Raw genomic sequence first — 17674 nt, 5'->3', positions numbered from 1 at the left:
TGTTTATAAGAAGAATGATGAGCACAGTATGCAAACCTTTTCTGTTGGTTCAGTGTTGAGCTAGAACAGTGGTTCTTAACCTGGGTTCGATCGAACCCTAGGGGTTCGGTGAGTCAGTCTCAGGGGTTCGGCAGAGCCTCCGCCGTGACATGCACGGCTCATTTTGTGCACCAGAAAAAAACATATGAATGTCTTGAATTTGAAAAAAAATCATATTTTATTTTTCACTAAAGAGGGGTTCAGTGACTCCACATATGAAACTGGTGGGGTTCGGTACCTCCAACAAGGTTAAGAACCCCTGATCTACACTCAACAAAAATATAAACGCAACACCTTTGTTACTGCTCCCATTCCCCATGGGATGGATGTAGAGACCTAAAATTCATTCCAGATACACAATATAACCATCCCTCCCAAACAGTGGTCACAAATCAGTCCAAATGTGTGGTAGTGGGCACATCTGCTATATTGAGATAATCCATCCCACCTCACAGGTGTGCCACATCAGGATGCTGATCTGACATCATGAGTAGTGCACAGGTGTACCTCAGACTGCCCACAACAAAAGGCCACCCTGGAATGTGCAGTTTTGTCTCACAGCAAAATGCCACAGATGCCACAAGCAATGAGGGAGCGTGCAATTGGCATGCTGACAGCAGGAATGTCAACCAGATCTGTCGCCCGTGCATTGAATGTTCATTTCTCAACCATAAGCCGTCTCCACAGGCGTTTCAGAGAATATGGCAGCACATCCAACCGGCCTCACAACCGCAGACCTCGTGTAACCACACCAGCCCAGGACCTCCACATCCAGCAGGTTCACCTCCAAGATCGTCTGAGACCAGCCACCCAGACAGCTGCTGGAACAATTGGTTTGCACAACCAAACAATTTCTGCACAAACTGTCAGAAACCGTCTCAGGGACGCTCAACTGCATGCCCGTCGTCCTCATCGGGGTCTTGACCTGACTCCAGCTCGTCGCCGTAACAGACTTGTGTGGGCAAATGCTCACATTCGATGGCGTCTGGCACGTTGGAGAGGTGTGCGCTTCACGGATGAATCATGGTTCACATTGTTCAGGGCAGATGGCAGCTGAGAATGTCCCAGTTCTTGCATGGCCAGCATACTCACCGGACATGTCACCCATTGAGCATGTTCGGGATGTGCTTGACCGGCGTATACGACAGCATGTACCAGTTCCCATGAATATCCAACAACCTCGCACAGCCATTGAAGTGGAGTGGACCAACATTCCACAATTGACAATCTGATAGACTCCATGCGACGATGTGTTGCACTGCATGAGGCAAATGGTGGTCACACCAGATACTGACCGGTTCTGGGTCCCCAGACCCCCAATAGCGCAAAAAACTGCACATTCCAGGGTGGCCTTTTGTTGTGGGCAGTCTGAGGTACACCTGTGCACTACTCATGATGTCAGATCAGCATCCTGATGTGGCACACCTGTGAGGTGGGATGGATTATCTCAATATAGCAGATGTGCCCACTACCACACATTTGGACTGATTTGTGACCACTGTTTGGGAGGGATGGTTATATTGTGTATCTGGAATGAATTTTAGGTCTCTACGTCCATCCCATGGGGAATGGGAGCAGTAACAAAGGTGTTGCGTTTATATTTTTGTTGAGTGTAGAATATATTTAGAGATAGCATCTCCTAATGTTGATATTGATATTAGTGTTATAGCTATTATATATATTTAAGGTATCACACGGCTAACTTTATGTTATCCAATAGACACTACATTTTGAAGACTTGTACATATGCTGTGTCATTCAGATAATCCAAGCCGTAACCTCTGAGGCTGAGAACTGACTTGGAAGTGCAAAAAACTGCAGTTCCTCAGGTCTCCACTAGAGGCAGGCTCATAAAGCGAGTCGATCAGCATAGAGCCCCGTATTAAAAACACATATGGCTGCTTCTTGGTTTCTTTAATCCAAATATCAAAAATGGGTATTGTCACTATCTATAATATGCATAATAAAAAATGCATTCTGAAATAAATGAAACACTTATTGTGAACTAAGTCCATCTGATATGGCAAAATCTTAGGCCATGCCTGCAACATTTGCTCCCTGGTGTCTAAGGTCTTCTAAGGACAAAAAATGCCACGTAATTTCAAATGTTTGGTGCATGTAAAGAGATTATTCATCCCCATGCACACACACACACACACACACACACACACACGCCCAGACTTACACATGCTCCCACACACTCAACGAATCCACAGTCTACAAACCCCGAGTCTTTTAGAGCACCAAAGGTGAGTCTTACTGTGGCTGTTACACACAGAAAACCCACACATCACATATCACGCATCATTTAATCCCAGGTGCCTTAGGGAGTCTGAGGGAAATAGCACGGCTGAATGTAATTCCTGAACATGAACAACAAGAAATAGGATTTGTGTTGGACTTTCAGCCCCCCAGAGAGAAGCCGAGAGAAAATGAAAGACAACAGGATGAAGAATGATCATGAGAACAAAAGAAAAAGCTCAACTCAAAAGACCTCTTCTGATTCAATTGGCAAAAACAAACAACGAAGACAATCAAAGTTATTAATTATAAATCAACAGACAAGCAGCGATGAAGGCTAATCCTGGACAGGCAGAAGAATTAGGAGCTAAGAGAGACTAATAGAATTAATGAGCTGTGGGTGATTGGTGGAAACCAATTTTAGGTTCCTAGTTGCGGTTTGGACTTTTGTTTGAGAATGGAGAGGTTGTGAAAGTAGGTAAAGTACTGAAACCCTGTCATTGTGGTTAGAACAACAGACTCCAGAGGACAGAGCAAAGACTACGCCTTCATATTTGTAATGACCTGGATAATTACTCACTGTAGAATGGAATAGTCATCTGTGAGACGTTCGTGTCCAGTGTGGACTTTGCAGCTCTATTTCTGATTTATATAAAACAGCAGTAACGTGTATCGGGTTGACATTAAAAACATATGATGGGAAACATCTGCTTGCAAGGGGAAAAAAATGAGAAAAAAAGTGTGTAACTTACAGAAAATGTAAAATAGACATAGCCACTGTCACCTCACAAATTGGTTTGTGCCATCCTGAAATCTTGACTTGAGCATTTTTTTAAACATGACATGACACTGTAGCCTCATGTGCTGGTAACATGTCAGTACCAATGATAGTCACACCCAAGTTTACCCTACTTTCGTTTTTAGTTTGCTCCAGCCAGATGCGGCGCCTCCTGCTGGCCATTAGAAAGAATGTATGTTTAAGGCAATCCATCGCTGACTTCACTTTTCAGACTCAGGGCCGTGCCCATCTTTTATTTACAATCAGTGGATAAATTCCAAGACAGAGAGGTGCCAACACTGTCTGACTGACAAGTAATCTCTGGGAAAATACCACAGCGGTAATGGATGACTGCCAAAGAAAAATAAAGGAAGAAAGAACAAATGTTTAGATGACAATCAGTCGTCAAAGTTATATATTCAAAAGTGGATCAAGCAGTGGTTGGAAGCCCTGTCTTTGCAGCTATATGTGGTGCAAAAACTCATAGCAGTGATTTCACAGACATCACCTGAGTTTTACCGCTGTGTCAACTGAATAGTGGCTAAAGATAGAATAATGTTCTAATGCAAATGCGTGTCACTCAAGCACTGCTGTGAAGACAATTTCTGAGGAAATCTAAAAATGAATAAATGATTAAATAAATTCATAGCTTTAGAGGACCTAAGGCAAAGAGGGCAATAGGGAAAAAACAGAAGTAGATTCTCTGGCAGCAAAAAAACGAAGTGATGTGGAAGTCCTGCAGCCGTGCCACTAAGCCCCCACTGCAGATTAAACTGTACAGTAGTAAGCAGGGGAGGGAAGGAAAGGAGGGGAGAGACAGATAAAGAGAGAGCCAAAAAAGAGAAAGAACTGTAAAGAGAGAATAAAGCTTTGTGGTCTGGCACCAGTTTGCTATGTTAAACCATCATGCGCACCACAGGGATAGAAGATGAGGAAGAAAGAGCACAACACACACACACACACGGAGGAGACAATAAGTGAAGTAGAGGGCAGGGAAAAGAAGACAGAAAAAATAAATGTGAACCTGAAAAGAGTGCGTAAGAAACACATAAGTCGTGACTGTGGCCGTTTGGCTCGGATTGTGCGCTCATGTGATTTTGTGTGTGCAAGTGTGGTTGGAAAACAGAATTGTTGTGGTTGTGCCTGGCTCCTTCAGGGTGTCTCCCTGCCTCCCTGGGATTGGTACATGAAGGGGATCTGTAAAGGGACAACCCCAAACACAATCTCTTTCGGTCTCTTTCACACACTCTGAATCTCTCCTTTATTTTTCTTTATTCCATGCACTCCATATCTCATACCCCTTTCCTCCTGGAAAATCCAACACAGATACTCAGCCTCCCTCTCTCTCTCGCTCACAGACACACACACATAGGGAATACACAATCCATGTAATAAATATGGAAATCTGATGCCAGTGCTTCTCTATTATGGAATAATAAGCAGAGCACTGCTAAAAATGTCCATGAGCAGAAAAAAAATCTTTGCTTGCTTTGATTTAAAAAAAAAATCCAAGTAAAAACAGGATACAACCAAACAGTTTTGTTTTTCAGTAATACAGAAGCACGAAAAGAAGAGACATGAAGAACACGCCCACCTGAGTGGAGAACAGATGAAGCTAGGAAAGTCTTAAGTTAAATTTTTAATACCTTGCCATATGCTCATCTCCACAGGTGACGACATCTTCGCTATTAATTAACAATTCACAGCCTGTATGTGGGTGTGATTGCGTGATGGACGGATAAACACAAAAATAACGAGGCAAAGTGAAGGATGAGTGAGCATGGAAAAGAAAAGGGGCGATGAAAAGACAAAAATTAGGTGTAACATGAACAAGCAGATCAAGCAGAGAACAAACCAATTAAACAGAGACATGACACGTAGAGTATCGATTAGCCTCAGATGCTGGGAGGAGTGTGGGAAAGTGAAAGCAGGGGGCAATCTAGATATCAGACATAGAAAAAGAAGGGAAGGCTGAGACAGAGGGGTGAACCGATGGACAGATGATAGGGAAAGCCGATATAGATTGGAAGCTGTCCCCTCCAACTGCAAAGTAAATCAATAGCATCGCTATGCCTCTTCCACTTGTCTCAGCTGCTCGTCCACCTATTCCACTCCTCTCGGCTCGTCATCTTATCACTGTTGCAAGCAGCGGCACAGCTGGATGCTGACTAACTGTAGCTGAAGCGAGTGCCTCCTGCTCATCCCTTTAGACTTACGGCTTCCTTTCACCACAAGCGTGTCTCTCAAAATAGCCTCTTCTAAAACATTTACAGATCATGAGTGAAGGGGAATATAATTGTAGGCACGCTTACTTTTTCACTCTTCCACCACGCCAGGCAATAAATATAAGAAATATCTAGGCAGATATTTTTAACAAGAACCTTTTTTTCCTTATAATAAGGCCAGCCTGTCGTCTTCTTCCTTTGTATAACTTTTTTTTTCTTGACTCTGTCTTTTGTTATCAGCAGAACAGCTTGACTCGAGCAGCAATCTGGCACTGTTGACCCGCTCATGTTTTCCTGGTTTAAACTGTGTAGGCTGGGGTGTGGGGACCAATAGCACAGCCACTATAATTACCAGCCCAACTCATGAGTTCCCTGACCTTAACGTCACCCAATCTGGCCCAACATTTACTGCATGTATAGGCAATCATGTCACAGCTTAGTGCATATGTGTACACAGAAAAGTGCTGACAAGCATGCAAGATACACACGCAAACACATGCACACACACACCTGGCTCTGCAGACACTGGCATCCATCACATCTTGTGAAACTTAATCTCTCCACAAGGTGGAACAGCTGCAGAGCCACGCATGTACACGTGCACGCGTGCCCACATGTGCGCACAATCACACACAGCTCAGGAAAACAGCAGAAGATCAGCTGGAGTAAACTTGTTCATCTGCAGACTGGCATGTCACAGGGCACCTCTGACCCGTCAGTAGCAGCCTGTGGTCGTAAAAGCGGTAGCAGTCACTGCTTAATGTGCCCGAAAAGTATCTGCAGAGAGCAGCGAAAGCAGGTCTTGTGATGCATGTATGTGTGTATTCCTTTTCTTTTTAACAGTTCAAATCAAACAGGCAGCTAATCATAGGCATCACAGTGTTCATCAGTGTTTCGGGAAGGGAATTATTTGGTTTCAGCTTTCAGTTTTAAGATACACATTAGGAAGTGCTCACACTTAGTGTTAAAAAAACCTTTCACAAGTTCTTTGCATAGAATATTAATGCGATGAACACCTGGTCATTAAATTAAATATAACTTGGATGAATAGTTAAAAAAAAGTAAGTGTAGTTTTTTTTCTCATAGCATGCTAAATGTAGATTCAAGCATAGTGGGGTTAGAGAAACAACTGCATATGTGATATCCGTCAAGCACATGCAGGCACCTCTCCTACTTACCTTCTCTATGTACATCTCTCTCTCACATCCTCAAACCTAATTGCTGTAAAAGTACTTGCATGATTGATTTGTAAGCTAGTGAGGTCTGTAATGCTGCCATAGACAGTGTTTGAGCAAGACTGCTGACTGCTGTCAAACACGCATACACAAAAACACACAGCCATCAGCACATTACAGCACATTAGAGTCTTTGAGTTATGGCATAAATACAGGAATATAGCAGCAAAACTGTATGCGGTCATTACATCTCTCACAGGTGAGAGCATATTGCAGACTTGATAACCTGGACATGCTTCACGAAGATCAGCTGTGTTTCGAATTACCTCTTATATGTGTCCAATGGACTGGATGCAGGCTGGCAGTGAAATCCACAGGCAGAAATTCGCCCTCTATAATCCACTGTAGCCTGCTAGAGTCTAAAATGTTCACGCAATTTTGCATAAATTCGCAAGGAGCCAACTCAATACAGGTTGAGGTGACTGACAGCCATTAACAAGTCCTGTTGCTTTGAGTCTACACCATTAGCAGTCCATCCAGTCTCCTCTGTGCCGGTGGCATCGGTCCAGTCATGGGAAAATACCTCTGAGCATGTTTAGAGGGGGAGCACCAAACCCCAGGCAGCATCAACCCCGGTGGAAACCAAGCGGTTTACAGCCTCCTTAATCTCTAATCAGCATTAAAAACCTCATTTCATGGGCCGCTCTAAAGCGAAAAGAACTGTGGTCATCTCGCAGCAAAACAGACAGAAATGCAATTCTGATTAACAATCTATTAAGTGTATATTTATATGGCTGTGACATAAAATAAAGAGCACAAAGATCAATGGGCAACAGTCATCTTGTCCTGTAAAGCCCCAGTAGGAATAACACAACGAGAGAATAGCCTCCCACAGAAAAGGACAGGCTCTAATAAACCGATCACAATTAATAAAATTGATCAGGACAAATTAAGATGAGCACTAACTCTCCATTGACTCTCCACGACAAGCTCCAAGTCCTAAATATAACAGAAATATCACAATGATTTCCCAAATGGTGTGAATTCAAAGCCAGGGCTTGCACCTGAAACACCCATAAAACAAGTACCTGCTCATGCTGGACAGGACGGATCCGCCAAAATAGTCTGATTATATCGCCGGTCATACGTGTTTAACGCCGGAGGACGGACGCGCACGCATGCACCCACACGCGCACACACCACGAGCGGAAAGATGCGAATGGACGCTTTGCAAAGGGAAGGCTTAATGACAAGAAGTTAAGGCTCGGCTGTGCACAACAAAAAGAACAACAAGAAAAAGCAACTACGGGCAAAATGACGAGAGGCGCGCTCACCATATCAGCGTCCTGCCAGGCGCCGTCGTTGGGAAAAACTCACAGTCTGAATAGATTGAAGCTCTCCGTCACTCGTCTCCCTGTGTAACATCCACCGTGGCTGCAGCCGCTTTGCCCAAATAATCCAGCGCCGTGCGTCTGCTCTCTCTCTCTCTCTCTCTCTCTCTCGCTCCAATAATTTCCTACCCGGTGTGTGTGACTCGGTAAGGTAGCTGCTTAAGTCCCCCGGTGTGGTGGCTGGAGTGAAGTTGGGGCATATTTAAAGCCGCAGGCGCCGCTCATAATGTTTGCGACGCTATTTCTGGGGAGTCCGTTGCATAGTTCCATACAGCGATTTGGAATCGCCAAAAGGCTTCAACTCCCGTTATCGTCACTCCCTCCCCCGGCAAGAGATGAGATCGTCCAGGCAAACGAGTGGCGAGAAAGGGCTGGTGGATAAGGAGCTCGGCAGTAGTCACATATTCAGTTTCGGTGTCTTATCAAATTGACAGGAGTGAAATAAGCAGTGAGCTGACTTTTAATGCAGTTTGTGCGTTACGTGTTATATCACAACAGAATGAAGAGATATGGCATCCATCATCTCCTCTGCCTGGGGGTGGAGGGGGGGTCAAACACTGACAATGTCAGTCTTCTCAATTATTTTGGGAAAATTAAAACTTCATGTTTAGATTAAATTTTTTTTTCTTCTTTTGTCAAAAGGCTCTCTGGGATAAAATGCAGAATTTTAGAGGGAGGGGTGCAATCACAGGAGCAATTTATCTGTGGACAAGTGGTGTTGATCTTATCTGCAGCTAGGAGCAGTTCCCAGATAAACTCGGGCTATTGCCTGAACATTTCATGGTATTAGGCCAACAGTCGTCAAATTGTGCTATTATACAGACACAGAAAAGGGAGTCCAACAGGGTGATAGCAGAAACAAAATCATTTTCACCTTAATTTTGCCAAACAGATGAACTGCTCTGACTACAGCTTAGTTAACTGTATGATGAGTGCAAGATCAAATCCAAAATCTTACCAGATGGAACTGCTTACAGCGATTACATGCTTCTAACAAGATTATGCCAGTATGGATGTTAGTGATTTAGTTTGGTGTTAATTTAATGCATTGCTGTTTATTCATATGCCAGAATGGTCATAAAAGAAGTCATCCTCGCAGGCAACAACGTGTTCTGAGCAGCTTCAACAATTCACTCTAATAAGGAGATCAAATCAATAATTACGTATAGGCCTATAACAGCGTGTGAGGTTAAACACAGTGTGGCTTACAGTGTTTCTACATTTCATTTTTATGATGAGCTGCAGAGCAAGTTTTGTGTGAAAATAAATATAGATGGCGTGTAAAAAGCTAACAGTGTCAGGGCTGACAAAGATAAAGAAAGTCAGCAAAGTCAGCCGGCGAGACGGGCCTTAAGACACGCGTGCGCCACTCACACACATAGGGAAACACTTAGATGCACACAGACTTATCTGTGTGTGCTGACCTAGAACACCAAACACAATCAGTCGTTCAGCAGATTCCCATCAGCACAATGTAAATGAGATGGAGAGCCGTAAACGTGCTTTTGTTGCAGAAACTCCTCAGCTCACTGGGTGAAAGAAAACACAACCTCAGGCAGGGCTGGGACATACACGGACACACACCCACACAGATGCAAAGCTCTGTTTCTCTCGCAGACGCACACGGGAGAACGATGTGAATGCCCATACGTGCATGATGATGCACATGCACATGCAAGGACACTCAAAAGATAACCACTCAGCACATAGGAGATAAGGGGTTTGCCATCAAGATAGCGTCACTGGCTAAAATAGAATTCAGAGCTCTGTTTTGATAAGCTTCAAGACACAGCACCACGTTTGCACAATACACATGTGCTAATGTGTCAGTTTGTTTCCTATACTATTCTTTGCAACTATTGTTGCTATTGTTTTGCTTCATTTCACCCCGCGCTCTCTATCAAGTCCACAGTACAAACAGCTCTTGATAAAATAGTCAGCTGATCCTCTAATAAATATGTATGGATTTGTGCGCTCAACGTTCAGTGTGTGTTTATGCATGGATGCTTTCTGTATGTGAAAACGCAAGATTGTGTACACACACACACACACACACATGCACTGTGGTTCACATGCTCCCCGCAGGCACTGTGCACACTTTGAGCCAATTTATCTATCAGCTTTAAAGCCATGCATGAACTTGAGTACTGTTTAAATGCACTTATTAACCCCTATGAACATATCAGTGCTCCACTGTGGCAAAAGCTGGAACAATAATATTCTCTGCGAAACTGTTAACAAGCAGATAGAACAAATTAAAATCCCATTTTCCAAAAATTGGGGACTGTGAAATGCAAATAAGAACAAAATTCAAAGTGAGGATAAGAACAATAATAGTTTAGTTTCCGACATTTCATATCTTGTCTCTGTACCATTTCCAAATAAATATGGGGCTTAAATGATGTGCAAATTGTTCCAATATGTTTTACGAAAAGTCCCGACAGTTCTGGGAAAGCTGGTTGTACTCCAGGCTGTAAGGGCGGCAAATTTTCTTTTTTAAATAAGTGATTGTAATACAAAGTGTCCTGCTCACTTATGGATTTACTCCTGTGGTGTAGAGATAGTAGCGAGGTCCATAAATATCGGGATGGTAGCACAATTTTTGTACGTTTCACTCTGTGCGACGCCATGGGATTTAAAACAAAGTAATTCAAAAGAAGTGTGAGACTTTCAGCTTTAATTCAAGATGTTTAACAGAAATATTTCTTTTGCCATTCAAGAATTAAAGCCATGTTTTCCTTTTAACATCATCCCTCCATTTTCACAAGCTTATTAATAATAAGTTCACTGACAAAAAGTCTCATGGTCAGGTGCGGCCTGCTGCCTCATTACTTCATGATAAATTAAGCCGATAAAGGTCTCGAGTTCATTATTATTGTGTAATTTGCATTTGGTAGCAGCTTAATGAGAAATCTCAATAAGCTGTACAAAGAATAGCAAGTGCAAGTGGGCGTAATTAGGCTGTAAAAATAACAACAACAAAAAAAACCTATCAGAAAGATAACAGGAGCTTTAGGACTGGTCAAAACAACAATGTGGTCCACACTTTAATAATTCCTTGACTACTTCGTTTCAAGTCCAAGCTAAAGAGGCAAAATGAGAAAAAGTATCAATCTAAAGAAGCCGATTGCATCACGCCACCTGCGGCATGTGGTGCTTTCATCTTCTAAAAGATAACATAAATGGGATTATTTCATTAATTATATTTAGAAAGCAGTCATCATTAATTCTGTTGCTGACACGCACGCTTGACGGGTTGAAAAGTTTTGCCAGAACACAGCCTGCGAGAGAAAGAAAACCACATAAATGAAGGTAAAAGGAGGCTACAAAGGAACGATAGAGTATGCTAAACAAAAAAGCATTTAATAAACAGACAGCGTCGCAGCATACGGGCTCTTGTTTCATCACTTTGAGAGTTCAAGTCATGACTTATGAGAGGGGAACAGAGCAGAAGCCCATTAAAGCCATGACATTTCGAATAATTGCCTCCAATCTCAGCATCACAGAGAGTCACAGTACCACCCACTTGCACTACTCGCACAGACACACACTCACACATTCTTTAACCTTAATGATCTTAATGATTAATGTCCCCCTCCCAACACACTCGACTCCCACATACACACACACACACGCTGCACAGCGTGTACATGCTATGCAAACTGGACGACTCTAGATACTGAGAAGAATAGTTTTCAAAAATTGAGATTTTGACACTTTTACATCATCAGGTTGATTTTTTTCAATTTTTCAAAATTGCTTGATACATTTTAAAGGAGTGATCTGCAAGAAAATGCCTGATGATATATGCAAATTTATATTTAATTGATTATTTCTTTAATTTCATGGAGGTTCACTAAACACAGGAAAATGTTACAAGGTTCAGGCTTGAACTTGCTCAAGGAAAGCCTTCCACTTGTGTAGTGGATTCTTGGTCGCTCCTGTCTCTTTCTGTACTCCCAGATTCACTCTGTGATGTTGAGATCAGAGCTCTGTGCTCAGGATATTTATTATCTGTTGCAGGAATCCCAGTCCTTGTAGCTTAAGATTGTGTTTTTATGACTCCAGCTGCGTGTTTTAGGTCGTTTTTAGTACGGTGGGATTGCCAGATGGATCAGAAGCTAAACACTGACAAGTCAGTGACACGCACGGGCATCTTTCTCTTAGTGCACGTGAAAAATTTGTTTTGTATAATTTGCACATCTATGACTGCATAACACATCATTATCTCTTCCTTCCTTTAGGCACCAACTTGACATTTGCTAGTGCTCCCGTCATTTGTTTTCTGCACAGACATTAGAGGCTGCAGTTGCTAACCGTTAGCGACTTTGGCTGGTATTGGAGATGGCACCTTCTCTAGTTGCACCTGGACAATTACAACTATAATTTCATAGCGGGAGACACTAATGCAACTAATAAGGCAGGCATAAACAGTCAGGGGGATGTCAGGGGAAAAGCTGTTGACTTGTTTATTGTAGTGTATGAAAGCTGTATTCTTTTCTGCAGTCATATATCGGAATCACGCTAAAAGGATAAACAAGGATAACAACACATTTGTATTGTCCAATTCACTCTACACCTACCATTTTCTTTTATGAATTCTTTGTTATCAGTCTTAAAGGGATTGAGTATTTTTTCTTTTTCACTACTGTAAACATGTTGATTTAGCTCTGACGATGTCAATCCCCTCTGAAATAGCTGCTGGAAAAGGCATTTCAGAGCTTTCGCAACGGGAATTGATCGATTTCTGAAATGTGTTTTCATTTATATATAAATGTTAAAACCTCCATAACTAGAATTGATTTTTGCAAACACATTGCAGATGAGCTTAGGTGGTCTCAATGACATGTTACAGGCTCAGAATGTTGAGCAGAATTACAAAGAAGCATTCAGGCAACATGCTATGATACACATTGTAACCGTGCACCTGAGACAGATCTGTTTAACAAAGGCCACAAAGGTATGACACTTCAAAGTGTGCGTGCGTGCACATGTGCTTGACTGTGCACGGTGAGAAAGACTGAAAATGAAGGCGTGACAAAATAGGAAGAGCCACAGAGCGAGCAGCCTGGCAGTTCTAAAGAAGCTTTTATTGAACACTAAGAAGGGAGTATAGAATGATGAACACCCAGCCTGAGCTTTTCACATTGAGGAAATTGCATTTGGGAATATTGAGCTGGCTGGCATGATGAAGTACACAACTCCTCCCCCACACGCGCACACAAATGCTCACATTTTTATGGTACAGTGTATTAGCAATACAGAAACAATCATGCTCACAGAGCTACATGCACACGTTGCACGCGCACACGCACACAGGATCTCATTTAGTCTGTGTGCATGGGTTGGATCAGCACTTCCTACTATTGAATGAGCGGAAATGAGAATCGGTGCAAACAGGGAGAGAGATAAAAGAGTGAAGAGACAGCAAGAGAAGAGGAAGTGGTAGAGAAAGAGAGACAGAAAGCAGGTTTGAGGAATAGATGAGCGAATCACGAAAAAAGAGCAAGATATCCTTCATCAGCACCACTGTAGGAGCTAAAAGTGTTGCTGTTGATGTGGTGACAATTCAACACATCAGAATTGTTTTTCACCCCCCCCCCCCCCCAAAAAAACGAAAAAGAAAAAAGAAAATCATTATTCTACTGTTAGGAACAGCTGGATTCAACAGGTTCTATACAAATGTCAAGCAGACAGACCATTACCCATGGATGCTGACTCAAAATGAGTGGCAAATGATCACAGTACTGATGGTTGTTGGCAAGGCTGCACTGTGTTAGGCTGTAGATTCTCAAGTTGGGTGTATAAACCCTGAAAATGTAAAACGAGGAGCAAAAGAAATTTGTGCTATATAAGGAGGCTGTACCTGCATATTCACACTCGCACAATCGCGCTCCCGCACACACACACTCACACTGTCACACAAACTGCTGCCGCCGAACAGCTTATTTATGTTTACATAAATGCATTACTGTGAACTATAAAGAGAGCTGTCAGTTACTTGCTGTACACACTCGACAAGCAATTACTTCTATGCACGGAGCAACAAAAGCAGACAGCAAAATAAAATACTATCAGCACTTTGCACACACAGAGACTCACACTTGCATGAACGCACACGCTCACTCGCGCATGCACGGGTCACAGAGAAGTGGCTGTCACTGTGATTGGTTCCTGCTGCCGAGGGCAAACCCACAATAGCCAATTATCTGTCATTATACACCACAGAAGCTCTTGCGGTCTGGATAACTGCATGTGTCTGTGTGTGCATGAGCGTCTGCGCGAGCGTGCATGTGTGTCATAGGGGGAGAGATTGGCAAATTGCTAGTTATATATTTCAGCATGCTGAAAGAAGAGAGGAGAAATGTGGAGGAGGAGAAAGAGGAGGAGGGTAAGAGGGGAGAGTTTGAGTAGACCAGGCAGAAATATGCAGAGTGAATATAAAAGGAAGCAAAGAAGAGATTGATTATTATATTTGACAGTAGTAGAGAAGATGGGATCACGGAGGAGCCACAGACCTCCGCTGAGCTGCATGCTGATGACAGATGTCTGGTGACCGACATGCCTGATGCGGCAGGGCTAAAGTTTAGATGGCCGCAGATTGAGGCTCTCAGTCAGCATATGACTGGTGCTTCATCATATATGAAGTGTGTGACTGAGCTCTGACTAGTGCGGACAGAAGGTACCATCGCAATATTAGGATGAGTACAGACCTGCCTAACTGGAAGCTCTATGCTTCAATCACCATATCAGAGTGCCCTTGGGCAAGATCCTGAACCCCAAAGCTGCCCTTGATATGTCACTGTGTGTGACAAAGCTTTGTATGTATTCAATAAAGCGCTGTATGAAAGTGTGTGGTATTTGTTGAATGTGGCTTAAAGTGAAAAGCACTTTCAGTAGTCGATAAGACTAGAAAAGATAAATGCAGCCCATTTACCATTTACTTTGAAATTCATCAGAAACAGCACAAAGTATAAAGCTCATATGCACTCTGATTCACAGCAGTGCACAGAATCAGAGACTGTTACAAACTAACAAGGTGAGTGGTTGAGAGCTCTCATTTTCTGATAATGTGAGTTTGTGTCTTCCACGCTCAGCATGACAACTTAGGTCAAGATTGGTTACAAAGTCCACCAGCCACCATTAAAGATGCAGCAATCAGCCTGCTGAAGACCAGAATTGAACACATTTTCAGTGAACTAAGCTCAGACCGTGGTCGCTCTCACCTATATCCAATAATGCGCCAGTCTGTTTTATGCATATGCAATACACGCACAGTGGCGCAGGCAAACAGTCCCAATATGCTGTCATGTGGTTTGAATGCAGCCATTGGCTATTAGCAAAGTTTTCCCTGTTAGTGAGCCTGGGTATCAGCAGTGAAAGGACAAAAGCAGATATAAGCAAAATTATGGAGACAAGAGAAAAAGGTTGATGTCCTGTTATCTGGTGAAGTATAAAACGTACTCTAAAATTATGTAAGTGACTGAGGCTTGTTTTGTTGCATAAATCGGCTGCACCCGCTTTTGTTTAGTAAGGTGAAATCATCAGATAAGTACAGCAGCTCTTTTATCTGTACCTCTTTCGAGAAGCAGAGAACTTTGCTTTCTGTTATTTTAGTAAGAGGAGAAAATTTCATTTTTGTTTGTACATTATGGCAGTTATAGTTCTTTGGAAGAAAAGCAGGTCAGGCTCTCAGAAAAATCAAAATCAACCATGAAAATTACAATGATTGTATGTCTAGCTGTTATAGATGTTAATCAGACCACAGTGACACAGAAAGCATTTATGTCTTTAGATATAGGGAAAAGATTTTTTTCTACTAAGAATTAACAAAGTGACTAATTAGATGACAATCGTAATAGCCTGTACAGCTATAAAGGTAGTGATTAGGGACTTGAAGAAGACATATCTCGTTTTGACATTCCAGTTTAAAGGTAACCATGATCCTTTCTACCCAGAGGGTCAAATATTATCTGCTTGGCATTCATTGACTTTTTGTCAGACTTTAGCTGCATCACAGCTCATCATCTGAGGTTTTATCTTTTTCTTTTTATGGATGTAATAGAAACATATAAAGCTCTCAAATGTGTGCTTCACTGTAATTTTTCACTTTGGTCATTTAGTAGAAAGTAAAAACACACATTGTAAAATGCTTCAAGACCCAGACAGGAAATATCTGCAGCTTTATGTTCCTTCCATTCGAGCTCTATAGCTCCATAATTGATTGCTAAAGCTTCTCTACTGTTAAACCGAACTGTCCTCCTATTTAAGCTTGAATGGTGCTCAGTCATGATGCGTGAACCAAAGTCATCATACCATCCACCTCAAAATAAATCCATCTTACTGTACACTCTTAATACACACTCAATGTGTGTGTGCGAGTGCTTATGAAGTATGACACTGATCTGTCTCTGCCTGTTTTACAGCTATGCTTTGATAATCCCCATCCTAATCCACTGCCTGTGTGTCTGCCTGTGTGTGTGTGTCTGTGCTGTCCTTTTATGTTTGTGCATGTTATGCATGGTATTTAAGCTCGTGGCTTTCAGAGGGTCTCTCTTTCCCATGACTTCAACACTATATGTAACATCACAGATAGATAGCCCTCCAGTCATCCACTCCACTCCATCGAACCACTCAGCACAATGGCCTAGACACAATCGCTCTGCAGTCAATATCTCCATTACCATTTCTGTCAACAGAATAAACACAGTGGAAATTGAATGGTTATGGGTTATATTACTTTTAAATGAGCTGATGAAATGGGTGCAGTGGCGATGGGAGAGAGGGCCGAGAGTGGCTCAGATGAGGAGAGGTTAATATGTCATTTTAACTAAAAGATACATGAACAGACCAACAAATCAGTATTACTTTTCCTCACAGTCATATCTTTTCTGTTTTGGTTTCATATTCTTATTCAAATGTAAGGATTTTTTTCATGCATCACTTTGAGTAGGACAACCTGTTCAAGTGCCTGTACACTTTTGCACAGACTATATTATGCAAGCTTACTCTAAGTTTAATTAATTTCATTATGACACACATGACTATAAACCAGTAATTCCTAGTCTGGTGTTCAGACTGTCCAGGTGGGTTTATGGCAATAAAGCATAAAACTATTTCTTGCACAAAACACTTTCCTCTTCCTATGTTTTCTGGTAAAATACTGGATTGTTTCAATTCTCAGTGCCTCTAAACAGATTCAGATACACAGAAAAAACAAACAAAACAGTCTGGTTTAAGTGGTCAGAACTGCATATGCAATCTGAGATAAGGGTTTGTACAAAAGACTCTTTGTTTGCATGGAGTCACTGACCAAAATGCTTGGAAAATACTACTATATAGTCATAGATAGAAACTAATTTAGATCTTATTTTGGTGTTTTAGATATTTTGTTTAAACCCAACAGCAGAAACAGACAGGGAATAATGAGAAAAATAATGGAAAAAACAGAATTCAATCATTGAGAACCATATTTCTTTAAAAAATGTAAGGTCATTTTAATCTGATCCCAGGAACACTTTTCAAAAAGCAGAGATGGGGTAAAAAAAAGACTGAAAAAGTTGTGTAACTCTAACAATAAAAAAATAAATAAACAAAAAAACCTACTTGATCACAATTCAGTAATGGTGCATCAGCTTAAAAGATCATCTCAGAGAAGCTCAGCCTTTCAAAATAAGAATTAAAGATGGGTGCATGGAAAAGCAGTTCAAAAATTTAAAATAAAATTATTACGACTTGGAGACTTCAGTATATGCTGTACATTAAACAGTAACACAGACAATCAGCTAATGCAGGCTGTAAAAGCGCTTCTATTTCTCTCTCAAA

The 17674-nt window shown here is 41.9% G+C and overlaps 1 protein-coding gene across 24 annotated transcripts in view; it reads right to left on the bottom strand.

Annotated features, from left to right (window-relative positions):
* ptprdb (protein tyrosine phosphatase receptor type Db) overlaps positions 1-17674 on the bottom strand; it is a 162269-nt gene that overhangs the window by 84155 nt on the left and 60440 nt on the right. Inside the window, exon 1 of one of the 24 annotated variants that reach the window (XM_024802781.2) lies at positions 7793-8096. The exons of 21 other annotated variants lie outside the window; for them this stretch is intronic. The gene's annotated coding sequence lies outside the window, so the exon portion shown is untranslated. Of the gene's footprint in view, positions 1-6784; positions 6806-7546; positions 7566-7792; positions 8097-17674 lie in introns of those variants that run through there. 2 more of the 24 variants (XM_024802783.2, XM_076884963.1) reach the window with 2 other exon arrangements.

Source organism: Maylandia zebra, linkage group LG6 (genome assembly GCF_041146795.1).
Source record: "Maylandia zebra isolate NMK-2024a linkage group LG6, Mzebra_GT3a, whole genome shotgun sequence".
Taxonomy (NCBI): Eukaryota; Metazoa; Chordata; class Actinopteri; order Cichliformes; family Cichlidae; genus Maylandia; species Maylandia zebra.
Note: the sequence above shows the minus strand (reverse complement) of the source record. Positions and strands in the feature narration are given on the sequence as shown.